The sequence below is a fragment of the Periophthalmus magnuspinnatus genome, chromosome 1 (assembly GCF_009829125.3).
Source record: "Periophthalmus magnuspinnatus isolate fPerMag1 chromosome 1, fPerMag1.2.pri, whole genome shotgun sequence".
Classification (NCBI taxonomy): domain Eukaryota; kingdom Metazoa; phylum Chordata; class Actinopteri; order Gobiiformes; family Gobiidae; genus Periophthalmus; species Periophthalmus magnuspinnatus.
In genome coordinates, this window is record NC_047126.1 from 4,337,432 (window position 1) to 4,361,336 (window position 23,905).

At 40.7% G+C, this 23,905-nt stretch overlaps 1 protein-coding gene across 5 annotated transcripts in view; it reads left to right on the forward strand.

The window, feature by feature from the left end:
- adgrl3.1 (adhesion G protein-coupled receptor L3.1) overlaps positions 1-23,905 on the forward strand; it is a 220,900-nt gene that overhangs the window by 13,329 nt on the left and 183,666 nt on the right. For all 5 annotated transcript variants that reach the window (XM_033966996.2, XM_033966987.2, XM_055223687.1 and 2 more), the window contains exon 2: positions 7,739-7,811. The gene's annotated coding sequence lies outside the window, so the exon portion shown is untranslated. The remainder of the gene's footprint in view (positions 1-7,738; positions 7,812-23,905) is intronic.

The following is a 23,905-nucleotide window of genomic DNA, read 5'->3' on the forward strand; positions in this document are numbered from 1 at the left end:
AAGGACATGGATTTCCAATGACGGAAGAAGAAAAAAATGTCCTCCATGTGTCTGGTCGGGTTTTCAGGGCGCTCCCTTATCGACCAAAACACGCAGAACAGGTGGCTCAGTTGGTAGAGTGGCTTCTGATCTGGAGGTTAGCGGTTCGAATCCTGCTTTCAACATAAAAAAACAAACAAAAAAACAATTTGTAAAGAAATAGGATCCACAGACTCACAGGTTGGCGATGTGATTCCAGCTCCCACAGATGAATACTGTTCTTGTATCGTTGAGCAAGACACTTAACCCCACCTCGCCCCCAGTGTTTGCATACCAAAATGATAAAAATGACTTTACTTCTTTGTCAAGTTCTTCAAAATACACCCCTAAATGAATAAAATAATGTAAAAATGTTAGTGTTTCCTGTTTATTTCTAAAACCACACATTATATTATATGTTTTATTCTCGGTCCAGCGTTATTTAATCCAGCAGCGAGCGTCTTCTCTCTCCTTTGCGCCCATCCTCCTCACAGAGCCACCCCTAATAACCAGGACGCTCATGAAAAACAGAGTGCGGCGCTCTCATCGGACTCCCCCTTATAAATTAAGATAAATGAAAATGAAATAAGTCCCATAAACAGTAATATAAAATTGTTAATTCGTCTTCATAACCAATAGCCCATTAGGGATTGTTTACTCTAGATCAAATATACATCTATAAACACATCATTATTGCAGATGAAGCCGCGAGTTGAACGTAGCATCGGCGTCCGCTATCACCGAACAACCGTCAACCGTTTCTTTGTTTTATTACTCGCGCCCCTATTTCTCTATCCGCACCCGCTCCCCTTTAAGATTTATGTTTGCCACACAGACAAGGGCCTTTAATTTTACGCCTGGGTAGAGCATATACACTATTGCCTCATATTCCTCACGCTTATATCGAATCTTTTCAATCCTTAGGGGGGTTAGATTTTTTAATACGAACACGGAGGCGCCCCACCCTTTAAGGACAACGATGGCATTTCCTGTTGTCTTATGGCCCTATTGGCGCTGGTTGCGTAATTACAAAGGGTGATGTATGGAAAAACCGCAAAGAAGGCACACTCGGAGTCATCCTAATTATATGCAGCGGGTTTGTGAGTAATGGGGTTGACATGAGACATCAATACAACCACTGCTTCTCATAATAGAAAACACTATTGTGGCAGTGTGAGAAAATGGTTTGCATCTATCAAATGTAGCTTATAAAAACACCCAGGCAAAGATGGTAAACTCCTGTTCATTTCTCACTATTGTTCGGTGACACTTGGAATTCACTCACGCTCATTACAGGAAAGAGTTTGAATACAATTTGTAGCGTGTATTTTTATTTATTTACTCGCGTTTGTTTGTTAAGTTGCTCCGTTTATACTTTTTACTTCTACTTTTCTGTCTCTAAGCGCCATTTTTTTTTAAATATCTCGAGCTAGAATCATAGCTAACCTGCTAGCCCCCGCGTTCCAAACAGGAAGTGAGCATTTGCGCGCTTCCAGCTTCATCGACTCTGGCTCCAATTCGCTTTCTATTGAAAAACCGTCGCTTCTCTCGGCGTAACTGCTGCTGTCAGGCTCGTCGTTTTGGTCTTAAAATGTTCGTATAACCCTGTTGTTTTTTTTTCACTTTTGCGTCCGTAACTCAAGATGTAAACATGTTTTAATGACTGACAGTTGGACCAAAGAGACAAAACTTGGAGGAGGAGTTTGATAATGTTTATTTTGCAGTTTTTAAATGTGCGAATTAAGGTAGGTTGATCAGATAGTTCAGAGCGGGGTTGTTTTTTTGCAGTAGTCCAGGAGTAGATCATGGGCAGCGGGGTCAGAGACGAGGTGAGCTGGGTCGGAAGGTGTGAGGTTCGTACTCGGTCATAGAGAGCTGGGTCGGAGACAGAGGAGCTGAGCGGATCCAGGGAGCGGGATCTGACAAGGAGCAAAAACATCCAACTTAGAATGGGTCACAAAATGCAAAAACATGAAACTGAGCCAAGAAGAGTTGTACCACTGTGGATACGTGGACGATCTGGTGCTGAGTGTCAGGTCCACGGTCCCTTTGTCCTCCGCAGGTGCAGCTTGATTAGCGATTAGCTGCAGGTGTGCACGGGAGGAGCCAGAATCTCTGCCCAGATCCAGGCTGTGACACAGAACGGAGGGGGAAAACGGCACAAAAACACGAGGCAAAACTGGGATCTTGACAAAACATTAATAACAGACAAATCTTTCCCTGAGGTCGCTCCCGTTAGCGTTAGCAACAGGTTTGATTGACAGCATTACTAAGCGCGCACTCCCTGTTAAACCAGCGGTGCAGGCGGAAAGGGGCGTTACTGTCAACAACCTCTTAGCCTCGATTAGCTTCAACGCTGTGGGTGACGTCACTCGCTTAGTCCACGTCTTTATACAGCTTAATATAAACCTACAACTTAAAGCAAAACATGTCATTTTTGGTGTTTTCATAAAAGATGTGGACAAAAAAACGGTATACGTATTGATTCTAATCCTAATCCTCTCAAAATATCATATTCATTGCTGTAAATTTTCTAACCAGAAACCCAAACCTGCTGTATTTGAATCCTTTTTGTCATCTTATATAATTTCTTTAAACTATTGCTCAAACCCAAAAGCCCTGAAAACAAAATAACTTTGCACAGACTTTGGAATTTGTACTACTGTATTTATTTTTTATACATTTTCTTTAATATTTTTGCCCATGCCGTATGAATCTAATGTATATCTAATATCTAATGTAATGCTTAAGCCTCTTGCCGTTGTTCACTGTTTATATATTTGTAATAAATCTGTAAAAAAACAAAAAAACAATCTGTGTCTTAGACTGAGCAATAAATCAAATGAATTTAATGTGTGTTTGTAATTAACAATAATTGTGTAATCAAGGTGTGTTTTGAAGCACATTGACTCGTGACTTTCTTTATTAGCAGAGCAGAGTTACTGTAGATCGCAGAGTGCAGGGGACAAGGGTGTGAAAATACAGCAACACCTCAGCGTGGAACTGATTGAGACAGAAAACATCCAGGGCTGGAGAGAAACGCTGTTAGACTGAACCGAAAATGACACAAAAGACAAAGCTCTAATTTACAAACGGATGTGCTACTTTAATAAGATAAATGAGATGAACGCGTGTAAGTTAACACTTATAATTAGTACAGTGGTCCCTCGTTTATCGTGGGGGTTATGTTCTAAAAATAACCCGCAATAGGTGAAATCCGCAAAGTCGTCAGCTTTATTTTTTACAATTGTTATATGTTTTTTGCTGTAAAACCCCTCACCACACACTTTATACACTTTTCTCACACAGGCGTTAACATTTTCTCATGTTTCTCTCTCGTTTAAACACTCTCAAAGTTCAAACCTTCGTAGATAAAAATAAAAATAATAAAAATAAGTACAGTATTATAGAATGAAACCAAAGATTTTCTGTTTTTAGACACAAACCTGTTTTCCTATACCGTTGTCCCTCGCTATAACGTGGTTCACCTTTTACGGTCTCGCTGTTTTGCAGATTTTTTGGTATAATTTTGCATGTTTTTTTACATCGTATGAGCGTGCATTGTGTTCTGCGTCCTGATTGGCTGTTGGACTGTAGACCATTGTCCATCCGTCTCCTCCGTGCCGTGTCACCTGTACAGTACAGAATGTGTTCAGACAAATTTACATAAACGTTGGATCGCAGTGTGACTCTGAAGTGCTGTACGTTTGCAATTTGTTTTCTCCCCGACAAAACCCACAATGTCGATGAAACGTTCTGCACCGACAAAGACGCCTACGAAGGTTTGAACTTTGTGTTTAAACGAGAGAGAAATGTGAGAAAATGTTAACGCCTGTGTGAGAAAAGTGTATAAAGTGTGTGGTGAGGGGTTTAACAGACAAAAACATAGAGAATAATTGTAAAAAATAAAGCTGACTACTGACTATTGCGGGTTATTTTGACTAATTTACAGTTGAAACCAGAAGTACATACACGATATAAAAAGACACATACTTTTTTTTTCTCACCGTCTGACATGAAATCAGACTAAACTTTCCGTGTTTTAGGTCAATTAGGATTAACAAAATTATTTCTATTTGCAAAATGCCAGAATAACGATAGACGGATTTTTTTAGACCATTTTTTATCATTTTTTTCAATGGAGGAGACTGATGGACAATGGTCTACAGTCCCTTAGCCAATCAGGACGCAGAACACAATGCACGCAAAAAAAACAAAAAAAACATGCAAAATTACACTAAAAACAGCGAGACCGCGAAAGATGAACCGCGATATAGCGAGGGACAACTGTACACGAGAAAAGACGCGTTATCTCGGCTTTTATCTGCCTGACAAAGCTCCTCGCCGTCATGCTTCTTAAAAGTCCCTGATATTCTCGCTACAGCAACCTCACCTGTGCCTCTAACTTGTTTCTTTTGCACCTTTTTACCCTCCATTCGGTGCTCATTGATCCCTCTATTGTTGACCAGCGCGGTGTGAATAATGTATACGCTGTTTCCAGGAGAGCAGAGGCGAGATGTGAATGAGGGCGCTGCCTATAGGTGCTGCTTGTTTCTTTTCCTCTGCTATGCTCTGCTGCCTCTGGCCATTCCCCACACGTTATTTCACACATGTAACACCACCGAAGATTTATTCTGTGGGATTATGAGCCGCCGTTTGGATCAATGGTCCATCAAATCTTCTGCAGGAGACGCGTTACTGCGCTGTGATCTAATTGAATCCACTTTTACACGATCCCGGATGAACTGGAGGCAAATTGGTGAAATGAAAAATGCATAAAGTGAAAAACATTTAAGCCGTTATTGTTCAAAGGCGCTATGTTAGAGATAGATCGATATTTGCACTGTTTAGAGTATTGGAAATCGACCTTAAATCTCCAGCACAGGCCGATATTTTGCTTTGTTTGACCTGTTGCCTGAAAGGTACACATAAAGCTTTATTTTTTACACTTGAGTGAAGAGACAACTGCACAAAACGTGACTCCACAGCTCTCAAAGTTCAGTTTTGTTCATTTAAATTGCATAAATAATCAAAATCTGCTCCACATATCGGTCCATCTCTGTTACATCGTTGTCCATTTTGCCGCATTAAATAATTTGACCTCAATATCAAGTAAATTATATTGAATGTGGATGTAAAAAAAAAAACTACACATATTTAATACATATTTACTTGTACATATTTAAGTATGAATTAGAGATGCAACGATACCACTTACCAAAATGAGTATGATTACTTCATTTTGAGTACTCGCCAATCCCGATACTAGACATTATTTTTACAGTGTTGTAACGCTCGGCACAAGGGGGGACCAAAGATACAGGACTCGGGGGGAAGGTTTACAGTGTTTATTTACAAAAGTGAAAACAGTGAATGATGATCAAGAGGTGAGTCGGGAACAGGGCGAGGGTCGTGGTCCGGGAGCAGGGCGTGCGGAGCGGAGACGGGAACAGGGCGGACAGTACCGTCAGAGGAGTGCTGGGTCCGGGACAGGAGAGCAGGGCGGGTCCAGGGGGCAAGATGCGTGGGGCAGAACGAACTGTACCGAGAGTTGAGCTGGGTCTGAGGCAGGAGAGCAGAGCAGGTCCAGGGCGCGGGATCTGGTGGAGGGTAGAATGTCCAATGAACAAAACCGAAAAACAAGACGGGGAACAACAAGAACGAAATACCACTCAGGTACCTGGACGATCTGTCGCCGAGTGTCAGGTCCTGGCTCCTTTTATTCTCCCCCAGGTGCGGCTGATTGGGAATCAGCTCCAGGTGTGCACGGGCAGAGCAGCTCCAGACTCAAATGACCAGGGAGGAAAAACTAGCACAAAAAACTGACAGACAAACCAGGATCATAACATACACAGGTTTGCTTATAGTGACGGCTCTAATTCATTTCAAGATTTTTATAGCATAGTGTACTTTTTCATCTTAGAATACTTACTTAAGAGGCTGCTTTAAAACTCTACTGAAATCACTGTGCTGAGGTATAATCCCAGTATATTTTATTTAGATAAAAACCTGTCTGTAATATTTACACTTTGTGTTTGCCGACTGCGCTCTGCACTCACTGCTAATGACCCACTGTTAGAATAACTGAGTGTTTTCTATCACGTCCACACTTTGACCAATGTGGACACGCCTCTTTTAAAAGCTCTGAACCCGCTCTGTTCAGTCATTAGTGTGACACTGTCATAAACACAAACACTGTGCTGAAATCCTCTGTGAACTATAAAAACCTTTAGAGTACTAAATATGTTTATAGTTCATGTGACACTCACATGTGGTTAAAGCTGAGCTCAATGTGCAGAACAGAGAATGTGCTTCTTTATGGTCACCGCCGCTCAGAGCCGCTCAGAGCCGCTCAGAGCCACACTGGTATCGGAATCGGTGCGTCCCTAGGAGAAATCAATATTTTTAATGCTCTTAGTGAAAGTCTAAAGTTTAGAACACATTCTAAAAATTTTCTGAAATATTACCACCAAGATTCTTTATTTTGGCACTGAATCAGTATTTTAATCTAATATTTTCAGCCTTAAACTATGTTCATCAGTGCTTATTTCTGAGATTAAGCGTCTATTAAAATATGAATATTATGACATTAAGATATTAATAAAATAAGAGCTTCCAATGCTCTATATACAGTAAAAAACAACATCACAACATACACTACGCTCAAAGGCCAGTAAAACACAAGGGGAAGGTTAAGAATCTTTCAAATGGTCACATTTAAGCGTGTATTCGTAACAAGCCCCGTGTAGGATGTCCATATTTTGCTGCAGCACTGGCCCACTCGAGTGTAAAGTTATTGCTCATTGCCTCCTGTAGTGTCTAATAGTCCCAATTACGGCACAGTGCAGGCTCAGAGCTGCTCTGCGGCCCCTGCCCACCGCTCTGTCCACCGTAGTGTGGTTAATGCACTTGTTTTTGTCTTACAGCTCCAGTCTTTCATAGAATAACAGTCAAACTCAAGGCTAAACTGATGTAAGCCTGTAGCTCCAGATGTGGACTCTGACAGTGACCCCGGCCCCATGAGGGAACGGCGTTAGGCTCAGGACGGGACGAGGAGGCACGAGAGAAACAGTGAGAGTGGTGTGAGGGCGGGTCAAAGGCAATTGGCACAAGACGAGGCAAGACGAGTTTATTTGTATAGCACAATTGGCACACGAAGTAATTCAAAGTGTTTTACAGAATAAAAAAGTGCAGAATAAAGCCCTTTGAGTCATACGCACAGCTAAACCGAACCGTTTGAGCCTGAATTTAAACATAAAACATGGTCAAAGTAGAGGCCTGTAACTGTAAACAAAACCGATGGTGACGGCAAGTGACAAGTGACAATTTATGAGGCGTTAAATCTGATGTATTTTAGTCTTTTAAGCTTTTATTTGTGCCATCACGTCTCAAAAAAGTCGTACGTGTGAGCGACCGGGACCGGGGCTATCCATACGAACCAGTTTCCATAACAACAGAGGAGACCCTTACCGACTTTGACACTTAAGGGGTCGTTACAGGGGCTGGAGGCTAAACAAGCAATCATGACTTAAAGCTCGCTCATACGGGGTTTTGTATTGAAGTGGCTGTTCACACAAGCAGAAGAACAGCTATTATTCACACTGCCCCTATATTCTCCACCTATTACATCCATCTGTCTCCATTATAACGAATGACAGTCCAGCGAATACCCCGTTCCCTATGAATCTACTTAATGTACGTTTTGTTTTTTTCCACGCAGGATCGAGGCACCGTGCTGCTTTTTGAGATGTGATGCTTCACGAGACTCGGGCGCTGAAAGAACACTATTTGAGGTAAGGCTACATAGTATATTGCCCCTAACGCTAAAACTGTTGACTCAGAAACTGTTATTATTTTGGACTGCAATGCACCTGGAGTGTGTTGTTTTTGCAGACATAGCCACAGTGTATATTTGTAGTTTTTATACCGGGGTAGTACGTGACCTGTAGTCGTCTCGGGGGATCTTGGCGGTTCCATCTGGTGCCAGGGAGAGGTGTAATTGGCCTGACAAACGTGCGCCTGCAAACTGCTAATCCAATCATAGCTGACCGACCGAGGTTTTATACAGAGGCATCGATAACAGAACGTGTGAAAAAAGTTGAGAGACTAAAAAAACTGAATGAAATTTTAAGATATAGTTGGTAAATCGCATTATAAAGTAGCTTAAGGAGCCCAAAATCTATGTTATAATGTTGTTTTTTTAACACAAACACACCTGGACGCACACAAATCCTGCATATTTTGGCTTCTTTTGAACTGAAAACACTCTGAAAACACTCTGTTGCACCTTGTGACGTCATCAGGTGGTAATACAAGTGCGTTTTAAAACTCCTGCTTAAACAACTGTAAGCGTAACTGCTTAAACAAAAGGTAAAACGTCAGCGGCTCACTTGAAAACTACCATTTAATGACATCACAAGGCGGATCAGAGCATTTTGAGCTTTGAAGATGTAGACACGCGAGTAATAAAGGAATAAAAAATGAAAAAAAACATGATTTTAGTCATGTTTTTGAGGAGTTAGCGCTATTCTAACACGACTTAAAGCTCAAAAGAGTCAATTTTGCGTAATATAGAACCTTTAAAATGTCTGATTTTTGATGCGAACTAGACTCTTCAATCGCATTCGCACCTGCGCTGGAAAAGTAAGCGATACTTCTAATTTAAAAACTGCATTTTAAAAAGACTGATTGAAAACTGAAGCCTGCTCTAATAGCCCGACGCTTGACCCAGTCCGTTGTCAGCCCCGTGACGCTTTTATTAGATCACGGAGCTCTGCGATACACTGGACACAAACCGCTCCTTTCCCCTTCGCCGTCTCCCTGTTTCCTTCAAGGCATCAGCGTAAGTTTAACTGCAACGCCAGACCTTCCCCTGCCCACGAAGCCGCTCACCACAACTTATTTACAGTGTATTTACAAGCTGAGCCGGGCCTGTAAAATGTCGGATTTACGAGTGCCTTTTTAATTAGAAATACTGTCTCCTAGAGTCAGCCTGATGAATTGCACATTGAGATTATTGACGGCAGATGAGGGTGCAGTTTTCATGTTATCGACAGCTATAGTGAGCGTCTCGTGCCTGACATCGCTGTAGAGAAATATGCGGCGTGTTATTCTAGTCCGGAGAACCCAGACGGCGTGTTTTCGGTGGATCCTTCTCCTGCATCGATTGAATCTGCAGACACTTGTAAAGACTTTGAGTACACGGAGCGCCATTATACTTTGTTAAGCTAATTTAGATGAATGCTACTGCGAGACAAGCAACTAAACATATTTCAGAACTGCATACGTGTTTATAATGATCTGCAAACTGTCGAGGAATACACCAAATGAATGAATGAATAAATGATAACTTTTGGAGTGTTTGCCACCTCTTTATTTCCTTGGAGATGTTATTGTTCCAGTGTTTGGGTTTATCAGTGTTGGAAGAAGTACTCAATGTTGTTATTTAAGTAAAAGTACAGATACAAGGGCAAAAAATACTCAAGTAAAAGTATCACATGAAATATTCGACTGTATTTTCTGGACTATAAATCAAACTTTTTTCATAGTTTGTCCGGGGGTGCGACTTATACTCAGATGCGACTTATACGTGAAATATGTTTTTTTTTCTTCATTATTATGCATTTTTAGCTGGTGCGACTTATCAGAAGACTTTTTTTTTATTGCCGTTGTCCGTGAACACAGCTCACAGACTTGGAACTTACTTTGGGGATAAAGTACAACATAAAAACACTGAATAAGTACAAATAAGGACATGCACAAAGTAAAAAAAAAATACTTAGAGGTAGAAAATATAAACAACAGCAGCATCAGAATACTCCAGTGCGACTTATACGCCGGAAAATAGAGTACTTAAGTAAAAGTATTGAAGTATCTGTTTAAAATTGTACTTAAAGAGTAAAAAGTAAAAGTATTTCAGATCTAATAAAGCTCCAAATGCAGTGATTTGATAAAGATTTGCTGAATTTTGTTCAACAGAAACAATTAAATTCTACCTATATTTATTTTCGTTTGCTCAAATTATGAGCTTGATAAAAAATGAACCTTAAAGCCTTTTTCAGCCGCTCAAACAATAATAAAAAAATACTTTTAGTTTTCAGTCCTGGTCAAAAGGTCAAAAATGTAGTGGAAAGAACAGAAAGAAAGTACAGATACTGCTCTCAAATGTAGTGAAGTAAAAGTAAAAGTATCCACTTCTTGAAAATCTACTTAAGTAAAGTATCGATACCTATAGTTTTTACTTACGTACAGCACTTTCTACTACTAATTACTACTACTTTTACTTTGTTACGATCCACCACTGGGCTTTATACCTACCTGTTTCCATGGCGACCAGCAGGTGACACTTGACCTTTAACGTAGAATCAATTTGACAGTAACTGCTGACAACAAAAGGAAAAAAAATCCAAAAAAAAGTCACTTATTCAAGCCTCCGCAGCTGAAATCTGATCACATTACAACTAAAACAACACAAATCCCCACAGTTCAGCAAAGAAACCGTAACATACACATATAAAACGCCACACCCGTTCTGTATTACTGCCCCATTTTTCTCCAGTTGCCGTTCACGTGATTCTGCAGACCTCTGAAATCCAATTCGCGGCTGTGGAGGCTGCCGTTGTCCTGTGTGCGCTGGAACAATAAGTAACAGGGAAGGGGGATGTATCAGTCTTCATGAGGTGGATGTCAGCGCCGGTGTAGAACAGGTGTTTCCCATCGCAGCCGCGCGCTCCGCCTTCATTATGGGACGCGTTAATGAGAGCGCAGATTGGATCACAATGCCGCCTATATCAGTTACATCAGCCAAACAAAGATTAAATGTAACGCAAGGAACAAAAGAATATAGGTCACAAAGGCATGGGAAGATGAGCAGGAGTATTGTGCTGAGATATGTTAAACTAAATGGGTAAAATTACGATGGGAAACAGCTAGAAATGTAGTTTACTCTTCTACGTACTCTGTGTTTTTTTTAATAAATGAACTAGTTTTCATGCGTAGTGGCCATAGAGCGAATGAGCCAAAACATTATGACCACCTATATTAACCAGCAACTGAACAAATTGCGCTTTAATTCACGACCAAAGCAAATAAATAAGCCATAATCTCTACAACCTCACTGTTAGCGTCACTACTTCCTGCCCAGTTTTACCTGTATGTATGAGGTTTTGGACAAGTAACGTGAAAATGAATAAACCCGCGGGTGAATGTCGCTGACAGCATGTTAATCATAATAATACTTCACCGGAGGACGCTTCTGAGATGATTCTGAGGCGTAAAAAACACTAAAACAATGCCACAAACTGTATTCCACATATAAAAATAATTGTGTAGTCTTTATTTTAGTTAATTAGAATTTTAAAAGGTTGTTTATTTTATGTTTTCCTATTTTAATAAAAGTGGCTGGTTGCTCTGAGACATAGCGAGGCTGCCAGGACGCTGTGGTGCACTGAGCCTATTGAGCGTTCCCAGTTTGCATAATCGGTTTAGTTGAGATCATTTATAATTATATGAAAGGATAAAGGATTAGATACATGTTTTATTTCAGTTTGTGCACTTGAGCTACTTGCTTTTGTCACATGTTTGGCAGACAGTTTGTTTTAATATTATCGTATCGTGACCCCCGGAGCGTCTTTACATTCTTACATTTCATATTTTTATTGATGTGTGAACAAATATTACAGTATATTTGTCATTTAAAACTACCAATACATACACACCTTTTTATTTTTATATAGCAAGAACTAAAACTTAAAAAAAATAAATAATATAAAATAATAATAATAATTAAATAAATACATAAAATAAAAATGATATTAATAATAATGATGATGATAATAAATAAAAATAAATAATAAATAATAATCATAATCATAAATAAAAAACTAATATCAAAAATAATTTAAAAATTTTTAAAAAATCATAATAACAATAATAATACTAATCATAATAATAAATAAAAAACTAATAATACATTTGTATTATTAGTTTTTTATTTTTTATTTTTTTTATTTATTAAATATAAATAATAATAACAATAGCCTCTTTACATTCTATAGTTAAACTTGATTATCTGTTTTACAAGACCGCAACAGTGATTCAATTTTACCGAAGCTGCTTGTGTATTTTACACCTGATGTCAAACCAGATCCCCCCTCCACGTCCCTCACTCTCCGGCCCGTGCATAAAAGCTGATTGTCTTATAATTTGACCTTTGCTTCCCGTCCAAGGCCCTTTGTTCTTGCACAATAGAGCGCATATTGCAAAGCATGCCGGTCAATGCTGCGCCGGGTCCAAGTTGAAGGCTCTGAGTCACTTGTGTGTGCGTGCAGCATCTCTCGCCGCTCTGTTTGTGTGCACGGGGTGGAAGCCTGTTCTCCAGCATCAGCAGATGGGCCCGTTGCAATTAGACAGAGTCGTTTTCCCTTGTGTGCAGCCATGTTCACGCTCACACACTCACATAGACTAACACAGAGGAGGGCCTAGCACAAAGCAGATGTCTGCGAAACACTAGACCTGACACTTACTGTAACACAAGAGGAAACAGGAATTAAGAATAAAATGTTCCAACCTTCCACTGAAACTACATACTGTATTTACATCAGTCATTGTTATGGCCGAGTGCGAAAATCTGGCAACTGTTGCTTATCTAAATATCTCCAAAACACAGCTTAAGTGAATGCAATACAATACAATATTTATTTTTTGTGAGGGTAAACAAAAGGAAGATGTAAATCAGATATGTGGGTGTGTGAAAAATACTGTTACACTGACGCAGAGATAGAGGTAGGTAATATTCTCCCAAATATCACATCGCACTAATGCATCGGGTTACAGTTGTCCCTCGCTATAACACGGATCACCTTTTGCGACCTCTTTTACATTCTTTTTTACATCGTATGAGCGTGCATTGTGTTCTGCGTCCTGATTGGCTGTTGGACCGTAGACCATTGTCCATCAGTCTCCTCCGTGCTGTGTCTCCTGTACAGTACAGAATGTGTCCAGACAAATTTACATAAACGTTGGATCGCAGTGTGACTCTGAAGTGCTGTACGTTTGCGATTTGTTTTCTCCCCGACAAAACCCACAATGTCGATGAAACGTTCTGCACCGAGAAAGACGCCTACGAAGGTTTGAACTTTGTGTTTAAACGAGAAAGAAATGTGAGAAAAGTGTATAAAGTGTGTGGCGAGGGGTTTTACAGCTGCAGAACATATAGAATAACTGTAAAAAATAAAGCTGACTACTTTTAATTTCGCCTATTGTGGTTTATTTTTAGAACGTGACCCCCACGATAAACGAGGGATCACTTTATTTGCAGTTTATCTGTCGTTAAGGGGAAACTAATCTGCTTTTTCTGAGAGTTCACTGTGATTGTCTAACTGGAACTTTCACTCAGAGCATGACAGTGGCTAACCTGCTCTCAAACGTAGTAAAGAAAAAGTAAAAAGTATCCAATCTACTTAAGTAAAGTACCTAATATGTATACTGTATTTTCCAGAGTATAAGTCGCACTAGCCAAAAAACAGATATTTGACATATAAGTCGCATCTGAGTATAAGTCGCACCCCAAACTACAAAAAAAAGTGCAGCTTATAGTCCAGAAAATACGGTATTTAAGTACAGTTTTACTACTTGTACTTCATTATATTCCACCACTGTATATCTATATAAAGTCTATATAACGTAATTTGGTAATATTTTGTCGTTTTCCCCATTTTTCCTCTTTCCTTGCACACATAACCGTCCCCGTCTTGTGCGCAGCTATAAATTCCCACTTCTTAGTCAAGCATCCGTGGCGACTGGTCGTGATGAGTAGCGACGTTAGCACCAGTGTCTGCTATCTTCACTGTAGCATCACATTTAGCCTTGGCGGTGGCGTATTGACCCGCAGTAACAGATCGGACTCAGAGGAAATGAGCTTGTGACTCAAAAGGTCACACTTTCCAAATCTGACTAGTACAGTAGCGACAAAATCCCCGCACTTGAAATCCCTCTCCAGCTGCCACCCAGGGCCGCGACCTCTGGGTTTTTAACCTTTAGCTGTTCCGTTGCAGAGTGATGGCTTAGTGTGTCCAGTGGTGCAAGACGGTTCCAGGTGTGAGTGCGCTAATGTGTGAATGTGCCGCGGCCGAGCTCCCTCTCTCCGCTTCTCCACGGTCACTCATGCAGACGGTGATGTGTTCTTTCTTAGCCACTGAACCGACGTAATCTGCTTTATGATGAATCTGACCTGCTGAGAGTTATGGCTTGTAATGCTCATGGGCTATGCTAATCAGACGCTAGTGGCTATAGCCTTTTAAATAAATATGACCCCGTGCATTAGTAAGGTGTAAACTTTACTACTAAATACAATCAACATGTTTACGGCGGAGGCGCATCGATACAGCCTTTTCTGTTTCCGATACTTTGGATTTAAATATGTGCCAATACTGTGCATGTGACTCAAAGGTTTTATTCTGCTTTTTCCTCCTTTAATGTAAATTTTATGATGATTATTTTGTGATTATTTATATTTTGAGTGGTTGTATTGTGATTTGAATGTCTTTCTTATTCCGTAAAGCACTTAGAATTACCTTGTGTACCTTGAGTTGTGCTGTACAAATAAACTTGTTTTGCCGATACTCGATATCAACCGATACGAGGGCAGAGACTGAAAATATTAACTATTTCTTTTAAACAAAAATGAGGTCTGGGGACTGTGTTTTGTAACTGTTATTGATCATGTAAAGTAACTACAGATCAGCTTTGAAACGATACAAGTTCATCTTATCAAATAAATCGACATCGACTGAACCAAACCAATACCAGCTGAACCGATATCGACTGCACCGATATCCGCTCCATCAAAATTTTCAATCGTTGCCTAGTTTCGGGATGAGGTCCGGTTGCCTCACGTCTTGCTTCTCTTACGTTCTCTTACATCTAACTCTTTAACATTTACTTTTGTTTTTCCAGTGGAGCTCAGCCGTGACCTGGACGTAGATTTCACTTTCATTTTTCTCATAGACTTTTAAAAAAATAAAAAAGTATATATATTAAACATTGGAAAGCTTGCTCCGTGCTAATCATCTACATCAGGGGTGACTCATTTTCACAAAGGGCCACATCAGCTAAATGTAAATGTAAGACAGTATAAATGTAAGTAGATGTAATGTAAAATAAATGTAACTATTTTTTAATCTTGTTAATTAACCGTTTCTGTATTTATCACTTATTCAAGTTACAAATATTGCATTTGAATTTGCATATATATGAAAAAAATGTCTGTGTATCTCCTGATAAACTGATATTTTAAGACAGTCATACCTTTTAATTTACCTTGTAGCGGGCCACATAAAATGACATGGCGGGCCGCATTTGGCCCACGGGCCTTGAGTTTGACACATGTGATCTACGTGGTGATAAATAACCACAAGACCTATAAGACCTATAATTCTACTTAAAAACTGTTTCTGAAACTTCATAAACCTTGAAGTTATTAAAACATTTGGCTTTAAACGTGCTTTTTGGACTTAAAACAACTGCTACGTGCTAACCAATTAGTTAGCACGTAGCCTTGGCGATGCCTTTGAACTCTAAACATTTGATTTTTTTGCAAAGTCTATGGGGAAAAAGAACGGAAAGTTTATATTTGGAGCCAAAGTGGAATTTGGATCGGGCGGAGCTCCATAAACAGTTCAGTCCAAACTATGAGATTCTCACTATCATAACCTCACAGTGTCGTGGCTTAAAATGCTTAAAAGTCTGTATTGGAAGTTAAACATTTAGATGGAATATGCAATTTCTCAAAGTAAATCAGTAAAAAGGTTTAATGCGTTGATGAGTATTGCATTTTAAAGGGCCTATATTAAACTATTTTCTGATCTATGTCATCACAAACAGACCTGGAGTTGTGTTTTGTTTGTTGTTCATTCGCACATGTTTAAGACACAAACCCTGCATATTTAGACCGAGAACACATTCTGATCCACCTTGTGATGTCATCGTGTGGCGATACAGGAAGTGCGCCACTGTGTTTTTTTAAACTCCATTCACCTTCACTAGAATCATTTGGATAATTTCAGCCCTGGAATTGTCAGTCTCTACTGAACTAAAGGCTATTAAGCTATTTGAACACTACCACTTCATGACATCACAAGGTGGAACAGAGCATTTTGAGCTTTAGGAAATGTAAACAACTAATAATAAAGGTGTACAAAAACACAGGTATGTTTTTGAGAAGGTAACAACATTATAACGCGGCTTAACGCTCACGAGAGTCCATTTTGCGTAACATTTAAAGAACAACAACATCGTTTTAAGCATTTTACCCAGCGCCAGGCTTTAATATTATTGTTGCTTTATAACTTCTGTCATTACTGCATAGAAGTACAGCCTGTTTTTGTAAGATTGTGTGAAGTTAAACTGATAATAGCGTTGTGTTTGCTCCATACAGTGCCTCTCTTCGGGCGTCTCTATTGTGATTTGTCAGTATAATGTGTATAGTGCTTGTGCATCCTGTTGACAGAGGATAATGGTGTGTCCCTCTTGTGCGCTCTCTCCCTGCTTGGATCACGACGAGGGACCGGGGGACTGGCACTCACATGGATCTCTCTCACTAAAGGGAGATGCTCTTTGTCAACAACTTGTAAAGAGAGCGGCTATTTACAGCCACTGTATTCCTGAAAGGATACGGAGTCTTATTTGTGTGAAGTGGCTCTATGAAACAACAAACAAGTCTCGATCTTTACTCGTCCTCGCACTTTCCTCTGGCTGCTCTGTGTGAGGTCATTGTGAATACACTTCTGTGAGAATCGGGTGGTTGTGATGAGCAGATGCAGTCGCAGATGTTTGGTCTCTGTGTGTCTGTGTGTTTACCAGTTCAATTGTCCATGTCAGTCTTTGTTATTCCTGGGGCAACGTTCAAACTCAAATTTATACAGTAAACAGTTGTAGGGACATAAAAATCCTCAAATGACAAGCGAGAGAGTTTTTGGTGGTGCTAAATTCCACCTCCTTGCCTTTGACTGAGTGCTGTTTGCTGATAGTTGCCCAAATTAACAAATGGATTCTCTGATTTGCTTTAGATCGGGAGTTACTCCAAAAAGGTTGTCAAGGAATATCTTATATATATATTTAATCTCCTAAGACCCAAACTATTTCATGGCTTTATTAATTTCTCTTTGTTATTTGGGCTGATTGGGACATGGTGAGTGTAAAAACAGTTATCTTTTTACATGTTGTAGTTTCTGAGAGAAATTATGTCCACGTATGAGGACAACCGTTCTACGTTTTAATCATTTTGATAGAACATTTGAATAATGATTTGCAAAAACTATTTATTAAGACCCTGAACACGGCAACATTTGTCCTGAGTGAAAACAAAATGAACAACAATTGTGTCTCTTGGAACAATGTGGCTCATGTGAAGTGCTGCTGACAGGAGCAGGAAAAAAACAAATTAAAAAAACATTCTAAATTGAGCATTTTTTTGCATTGTTGCTGTTTTTCTTCTTCTAAAAAAATGCATTGTGGCCTAGACAATCCAAAATCTGTTGTCCACATCTGGTGATGCCTGGTTAAAATAAAAAAGCACATGTGTTTTTGTTCATTATATAATCTAAATAAACCAGTCGTTTCGCTGTTGTTGGGTGAGAACAGACCTGGGGTGCAGACCAAACTGACTGAGGCTGCGTTTGGGTTTTAAAGGCTTTACAAACATAGTGCGCTTCCATTAAGTGGCATCCATAGACTGTATAAAGACGTGGACTGAGTGAGTGTGACGTCACCCACAGCGTTCAGCTCCAGTCAAATGAAGCTCATCGAGGCTAACAGTTATAGCGTCGAATTTACACGAGTATCATAGCAACCAAAGAGCCAATCCAGAGCAATGCTGTTGACGGTAACGCCCCTTCCCGCCCGCTCCACTGGCTTAGCAACGCTGTCAATCAAACATGTGGGAGTGGGAGTGACCTCAGGGAAAGAATGCGCTTGTTTTGTTCATACCTTGATTTACAGACACAATAGCGACATAAAAACACCAGGATCATGTAGGACGGGTCAATACGAACATTTTATGACCCAAATGACGAGGCTCACTGCAGCAGAGGGGTGACAATTTTTCAATATGGAGCCAGAATCGATGGAGCCAGAATCACGCCCATGTTCACTTCCTGTTTGGAACGTGGCGGCTAGCAGGTTAGCTATGTGCATTTATATATACAGGCTATGGTGGCGTCCAAAATGAGAGACCAAACATTGTTCACTGAAGTTACAATATGCACTTTTGCATCGCTGTAGACCCGAGCGAGATCATTGGTCAAATACTCGAACATGAAACAGTTTGGTCACATGGTTTTATGATGTTAGTGGTAGGGATGAACCGATCCAATACTGGTATCGGTATCAGACCCGAGAATCTCATAATGTTTGAATCTTTCTACATACAAAGCTGTTCTGTAGTTACTTAAGACATGAATAACTGCTACATAACATCACATTTGGACCAGTTTTGTCTTATTTTAACTTAGTTTTAAGGAAATAAATGCTGTTTTCAGACTCTACACTGGTATCTGTTGTTATCAGGTTGTATCGAAATCGGTATCGAAGCTGAAAAACCCAGATTAACGTGCAGTATGTCCTGTTCTTCATTATTTTTAATCAAATATCTGAATCTATCTGAGCCTAACGACACCAGAAAACACGCACGGCTTAGTTAATTCAGCCTTGGATATGATCAGACCTGACACCAGTGGAAAGTGTAATCACATATTACAACCGTCTACATTGTTTTTCTCAACATGTATGTGCATGTACTGTATATCTATTTTTACTCTTACTAATTATGTATACCACAGAGAGGACAACCGTGCCTTCGGGCGAGCCACATCAAAGACTGTCCCCGTCATGGCTCTTTCATATTACACTTTAATGCCTGTGTCAACACTGTAAAAAATCTATAGCATTTCACATTCACTACATGCAAAAGCCACTTAAAATATGTGTGATTGGCTCTTGCAGTATTCAAAACTACAGCATGTATTCCACTACTGCAGTATCCTTACCTCACCGCTTGTATCATGTATTATTTGTTTATCTTGTTGTTTTTATTATTATTATTTTATTAGGGTGGGATTCGGCAGCGTTTCGTAGTTGTTTTGGTACAAATGTAAGCTCCTGTTGGGCACCGCGGTTTTCCACCTCAGAAGCCAGAGGATTTGTTTCTTTAATTAAGCCGTTTAAGATGAATTTTGTTGTTAAATGTGCAAATTATAACATAATGATCCACGGGCGTCATAGATTATAACTATATAGCTGTCGTAATATCTGCGAGACGGAAATGTAAATGCGGATTCACGGAGCAGATAGTGGAGAACAGGGGCGTAGGATGACGTCTTCGAGCCGGTCGTAGGTAGCGGGGTCGGAGGCTGAGGTGTTCGTACCGGTCGTGGAGAGCTTCGTCGGAGGCTGAGGTGTTTGTACCGGTCCTGGAGAGCTGGGTCGGAGGCTGAGGTGCTTGTACCGGTCGTAGAGAGCTGGGTCGGACGCTGAGGTGTTTGTACCGGTCGTGGAGAGCTGGGTCGGAGGCTGAGGTGTTTGTACCGGTTGTAGAGAGCTGGATCGGAGGCTGAGGTGTTTGTACCGGTTGTAGAGAGCTGGGTCGGAGGCTGAGGTGTTCGTACCGGTCGTGGAGAGCTGGGTCGGACGCTGAGGTGTTTGTACCGGTTGTAGAGAGCTGGGTCGGACGCTGAGGTGTTTGTACCGGTCGGAGGCTGAGGTGTTTGTACCGGTCATGGAGAGCTGGGTCGGAGGCTGAGGTGTTTGTACCGGTCGTGGAGAGCTGGGTCGGAGGCTGAGGTGTTCGTACCGGTCATGGAGAGCTGGGTCGGAGGCTGAGGTGCGGAGTAGTTCCAAGAATCTGGTGAAAAACGAGAAAAAAACAGCTGAGTATCGTGACCATAATCACAAAACTAGACTGAGCCAAACGGAACTGTGCCACGGAGGATCTGAGTTTGTAGGATCCTCGGTTCCTTAGTACTCCACAGGTGAAGGCTTGATTGCTGATTGGCTGCAGGTGTGTAGTGGGTGGTGCCAGAGTCTCCTACCAGCTCCAGGCCAAGGACACAGAAGGACAGAAACACACAGAAACACAAAGACAGACTGGGATCTTGGCAAAAGCACACACGAGCACAATAGTCCGCTTTAAGTCAAGTAACGTCCTAAGAGCATATTGTCAACGCAGCTCAACTGTTATTCAACGCAAGGACTCTGCATACTCCCTCACATCAGCTCGGATCGCGTGCGTGTGTCCGACATCCGTCCTCATAGGAATCACGCTTATCACGTTCTATTATCTCTAATAAACAATGTTATCCAGTGCGTATGCGTGTCATGGTAAAAGACGTAATGGCATAAGTGTCGTGGCCGTGCCGAAGTCTTTCCGCCGTCTGCGCCGTGCGTTTGATTGGCGTGCACCTCGGGAAACTGGGGATATGAAACTGCAATAAGATCTGGAGCTCGGTGCGGACGTGATTTGAATATGAAATGATTAGATTATCGATTCTGGTTATTTGGGTCTCGCGCTTCCACCGAGGCGATATTGTGGCCACGGCTGACATTTAGCACTGTGTTTACCTTCCCTGTCGGCATTGATTGCTTCAGAAATCAGCCCCTGTATATCCCCATTGCCGCTCATTGTATCGTCGGTTGAAAAGCTTTCGCGTGATGGATGCTGCTTATCAAAAATGCAACAGTTGTGGTGGAGAAAATAACTGCTTGGCAATCATGGTACGCCGGGCCTCTTACAGGAACTGAATACCATTATATGTTGAGATAGTACGTTTGTATTGGGTCGGAATGGCTTTACAATAGGGCTAAAACATATGTTCAATCATCATACGTGATTTGAAGCTCGCTTGGGTTTAAACATGTAAGGTGAACCAGTCGGACCGTGAGCTAAAGCGGCGTCGCGGCCCAGCAGGATGCGGCAATAACTGGGTTTTTTATGCATTTAAAGTGTCCTATATTTTTCCAGGTGATTGCTTCATCTGATGTGACATTTTTGCTTGTTTTTCTTTGCTTTTTCAGATTCCAAAAGGCAGAATGAAGTGTTAAAATTGATCAGTGTTGAACTTGGTTGATAATGGGACGCAAGGTTTTTGGGACTGTTATTTTATTGAAGCAAGGCGAGTTTATTTGTACAGCACAATTGGTACGCGAAGTAATTCAAAGTGCTTTACAGAACAAGAAAGACGTTAAAATCACAATACAAACAAATCAAAATACAGTGGTCCGTCACTGTATCGCGGTTGACTTTTTGTGGACGTGCTGTGTGTTTTCTCCCCGAAAAAACCCACAATGTCGACAAAGGCGCCTACGAAGGTTTGAACTTTGTGTTTAAACAAGAGAGAAATGTGAGGAAATGTTGATGTCTGTGTGAGAAAAGTGTATAAAGTGTGTGGTGAGGGGTTTTACAGACAAAAAACATATAGAATAATTGTAAAAAAATAAAGCTGACCACGTGGATTTCGCCTATTGCGGGTTATTTTTAGAACATAACCCCCGCGATAAATGAGGGACCACTGTAATCATCACAACATTAACATTAAATAAGAAGAGTAACAGCTAAATAAAACCATTTTAAGCCTATGCATTTGTATCCTTTATATCAACACGTTTCTACCAGTATTGACACATTTTTAAACAGTAGACTGCGGCAATATATTTTCAAAGCGGCTCCCAAGTTACATTTTAATGACAAAAACATCACCTTACACCGGTAGCTTGGATGCTAACTTCTTCAATAACCTTATTTTCCAGAGTTGGGAAATCATGTAATATCTAAGTAAAGAGTTTGCTGACAAATATTCCCCGATGAGTGTGGACACGTGTCGGCGGAGGTTTCATACACACCAGTGCGCCGTGTTGCTTTGCTGTCATCTCCACTTGAAAAGACTGCTACACTTCACCGCTGTTTCACAATATCTGTGAAGTTAATATCTCTTCAGTCTTTGGGGCATTTTCTTAGCTCAAGTCAAGGTGACAAGTGTGCAAATGAATGTACTCGTCTCCGCTACATCACTCAGAGTTTCAACTGGCCTTTTTCCCAGCTCCAACTTCTCCCTTTTATATTTATATACACTTGTGTTGCAGCTTATGCATTATTAAATTATGAACCGCCGCCCCAGAAAGCCCTTTTTAAAAAATAAATATTTCAAAACTTTGATATACACAGTTCAGATCTGCTCTCGTATTCAGGCTGCGGCGACACTTCCTTCCCATATTCTGTGACATTAGCATTTGGACGACTGCAAATGAGCTAAATGTTTTTGGCAGTGTAATTGTGCCTCATCAACTGAAATTATCATGGACTATTTTAATACCGGTTAATTGTTGATAGCGATTATAATCACTTCACCTTAATCTGGTTCATTTGTGCGTTCGTCTCTTATTTACTCACTGCCCGACTCGCCCTCTGTGTTTAGGGCAGCACCAAATTCGCTCCATCGCTGTCGGTCTTTTGCCTCGTTCAGGATGAGGCCCCAGGTGAAATTTTGTTCCTTCATCTCTGCGCCTTCAGGTGGTCTCGAGGCGATGCTTCTTTCTTTCGCCTTCAGGAGAAAAGAAGTGCTGTTTTTACGATGTCGCTGGCGTCGTTTCATAAAAAGTCCTAACCAGCTGCACGTGCGTTTCATGTCGTCTCGGAGGCATTTGATCAGGAGGTTTTTTGGTGCAGTATTTGGAGTTTCCTTTAACATACATGGGTAATATTTTTGTTGTGCTTGACCAAATACAAGCATTTCTGTCGTTTCGTACTTAAAGAAACAGTGGGCAGTTAGTGGCTGCGGTAAATTCTGTTTCATTTTTTGCCGTTTTCTGAAATTGGACGATGAAAGTTGAGTAAACACAATAAGCTAATGCTGGTGGTGAGTGTATAATTAGGGGCACATTTCACTCTAATAAAAAGTTTTAAAATAGGTTTTCTTTTTGCTAATTACATATTTTCAAAATAGACTCCCCTAGGGGACATAAAGAATTATTTGGCTAGCTTAAGCTTTTGTTATTTTCAATTATTCATGTTTTAAGAAGAAATGTTTAAGAATTAATACGTTCTGAAAGTACCGCACTTATGAAGCCACAATTCTTTTAAATATTTTTGTCCCTATGGAAGTGGCTTTAGTGTTTTTATGACAGATTAATGATCCATTAGACCGAATACTACCATGACTGATACTTATATTTATGCATAACTTCTCTCACGCCCTATTTGAACCCGTCTTATGGTTAGCGGTCTGCTCAATGCTCCGCCCACAAGCCTACATCACCCACGCTCCCACATGACAAAGCTCTATAAATATACAAAAACATGATACAAAACTGTACACTATGACGTGACAAACCTGATGTGATGTGCAGTAGTGTCATTAGTGGGATGCAGCTGATTGTGTCGTGGGGGAGTCAACTGGGTAACGGCGATTTTAAAACAGAGTCTATAGGAATCATTACCCAGTTAACGTGTGACCCAGTTGACTCTTTGATCAGTTGACGTGTTACCCAGTTGACTTGTTACCCTGTTGACTTGTTGCCCTGTTGACTTGTTACCCCGTTGATTTGTTACCCAGTTGACTTGTTGCCCAGTTGATGCTTCATCCTGTTGACATGTTACCCAGTTGACTTGTTATTCAGTTGATGCTTCATCCTGTTGACTGTTACCCAGTTGACTTGTTACCCTGTTCACGTGTTACCCAGTTGACTTGTTACCCAGTTGACTTGTTACCCAGTTGACCTGCTACCCAGTTGACACATTACCCAGTTGACACATTATCCAGTTGACCTGTTACCCAGTTGATGCGTTACCCAGTTGACACATTACCCAGTTGACCTGTTACCCAGTTGACCTGTTACCCAG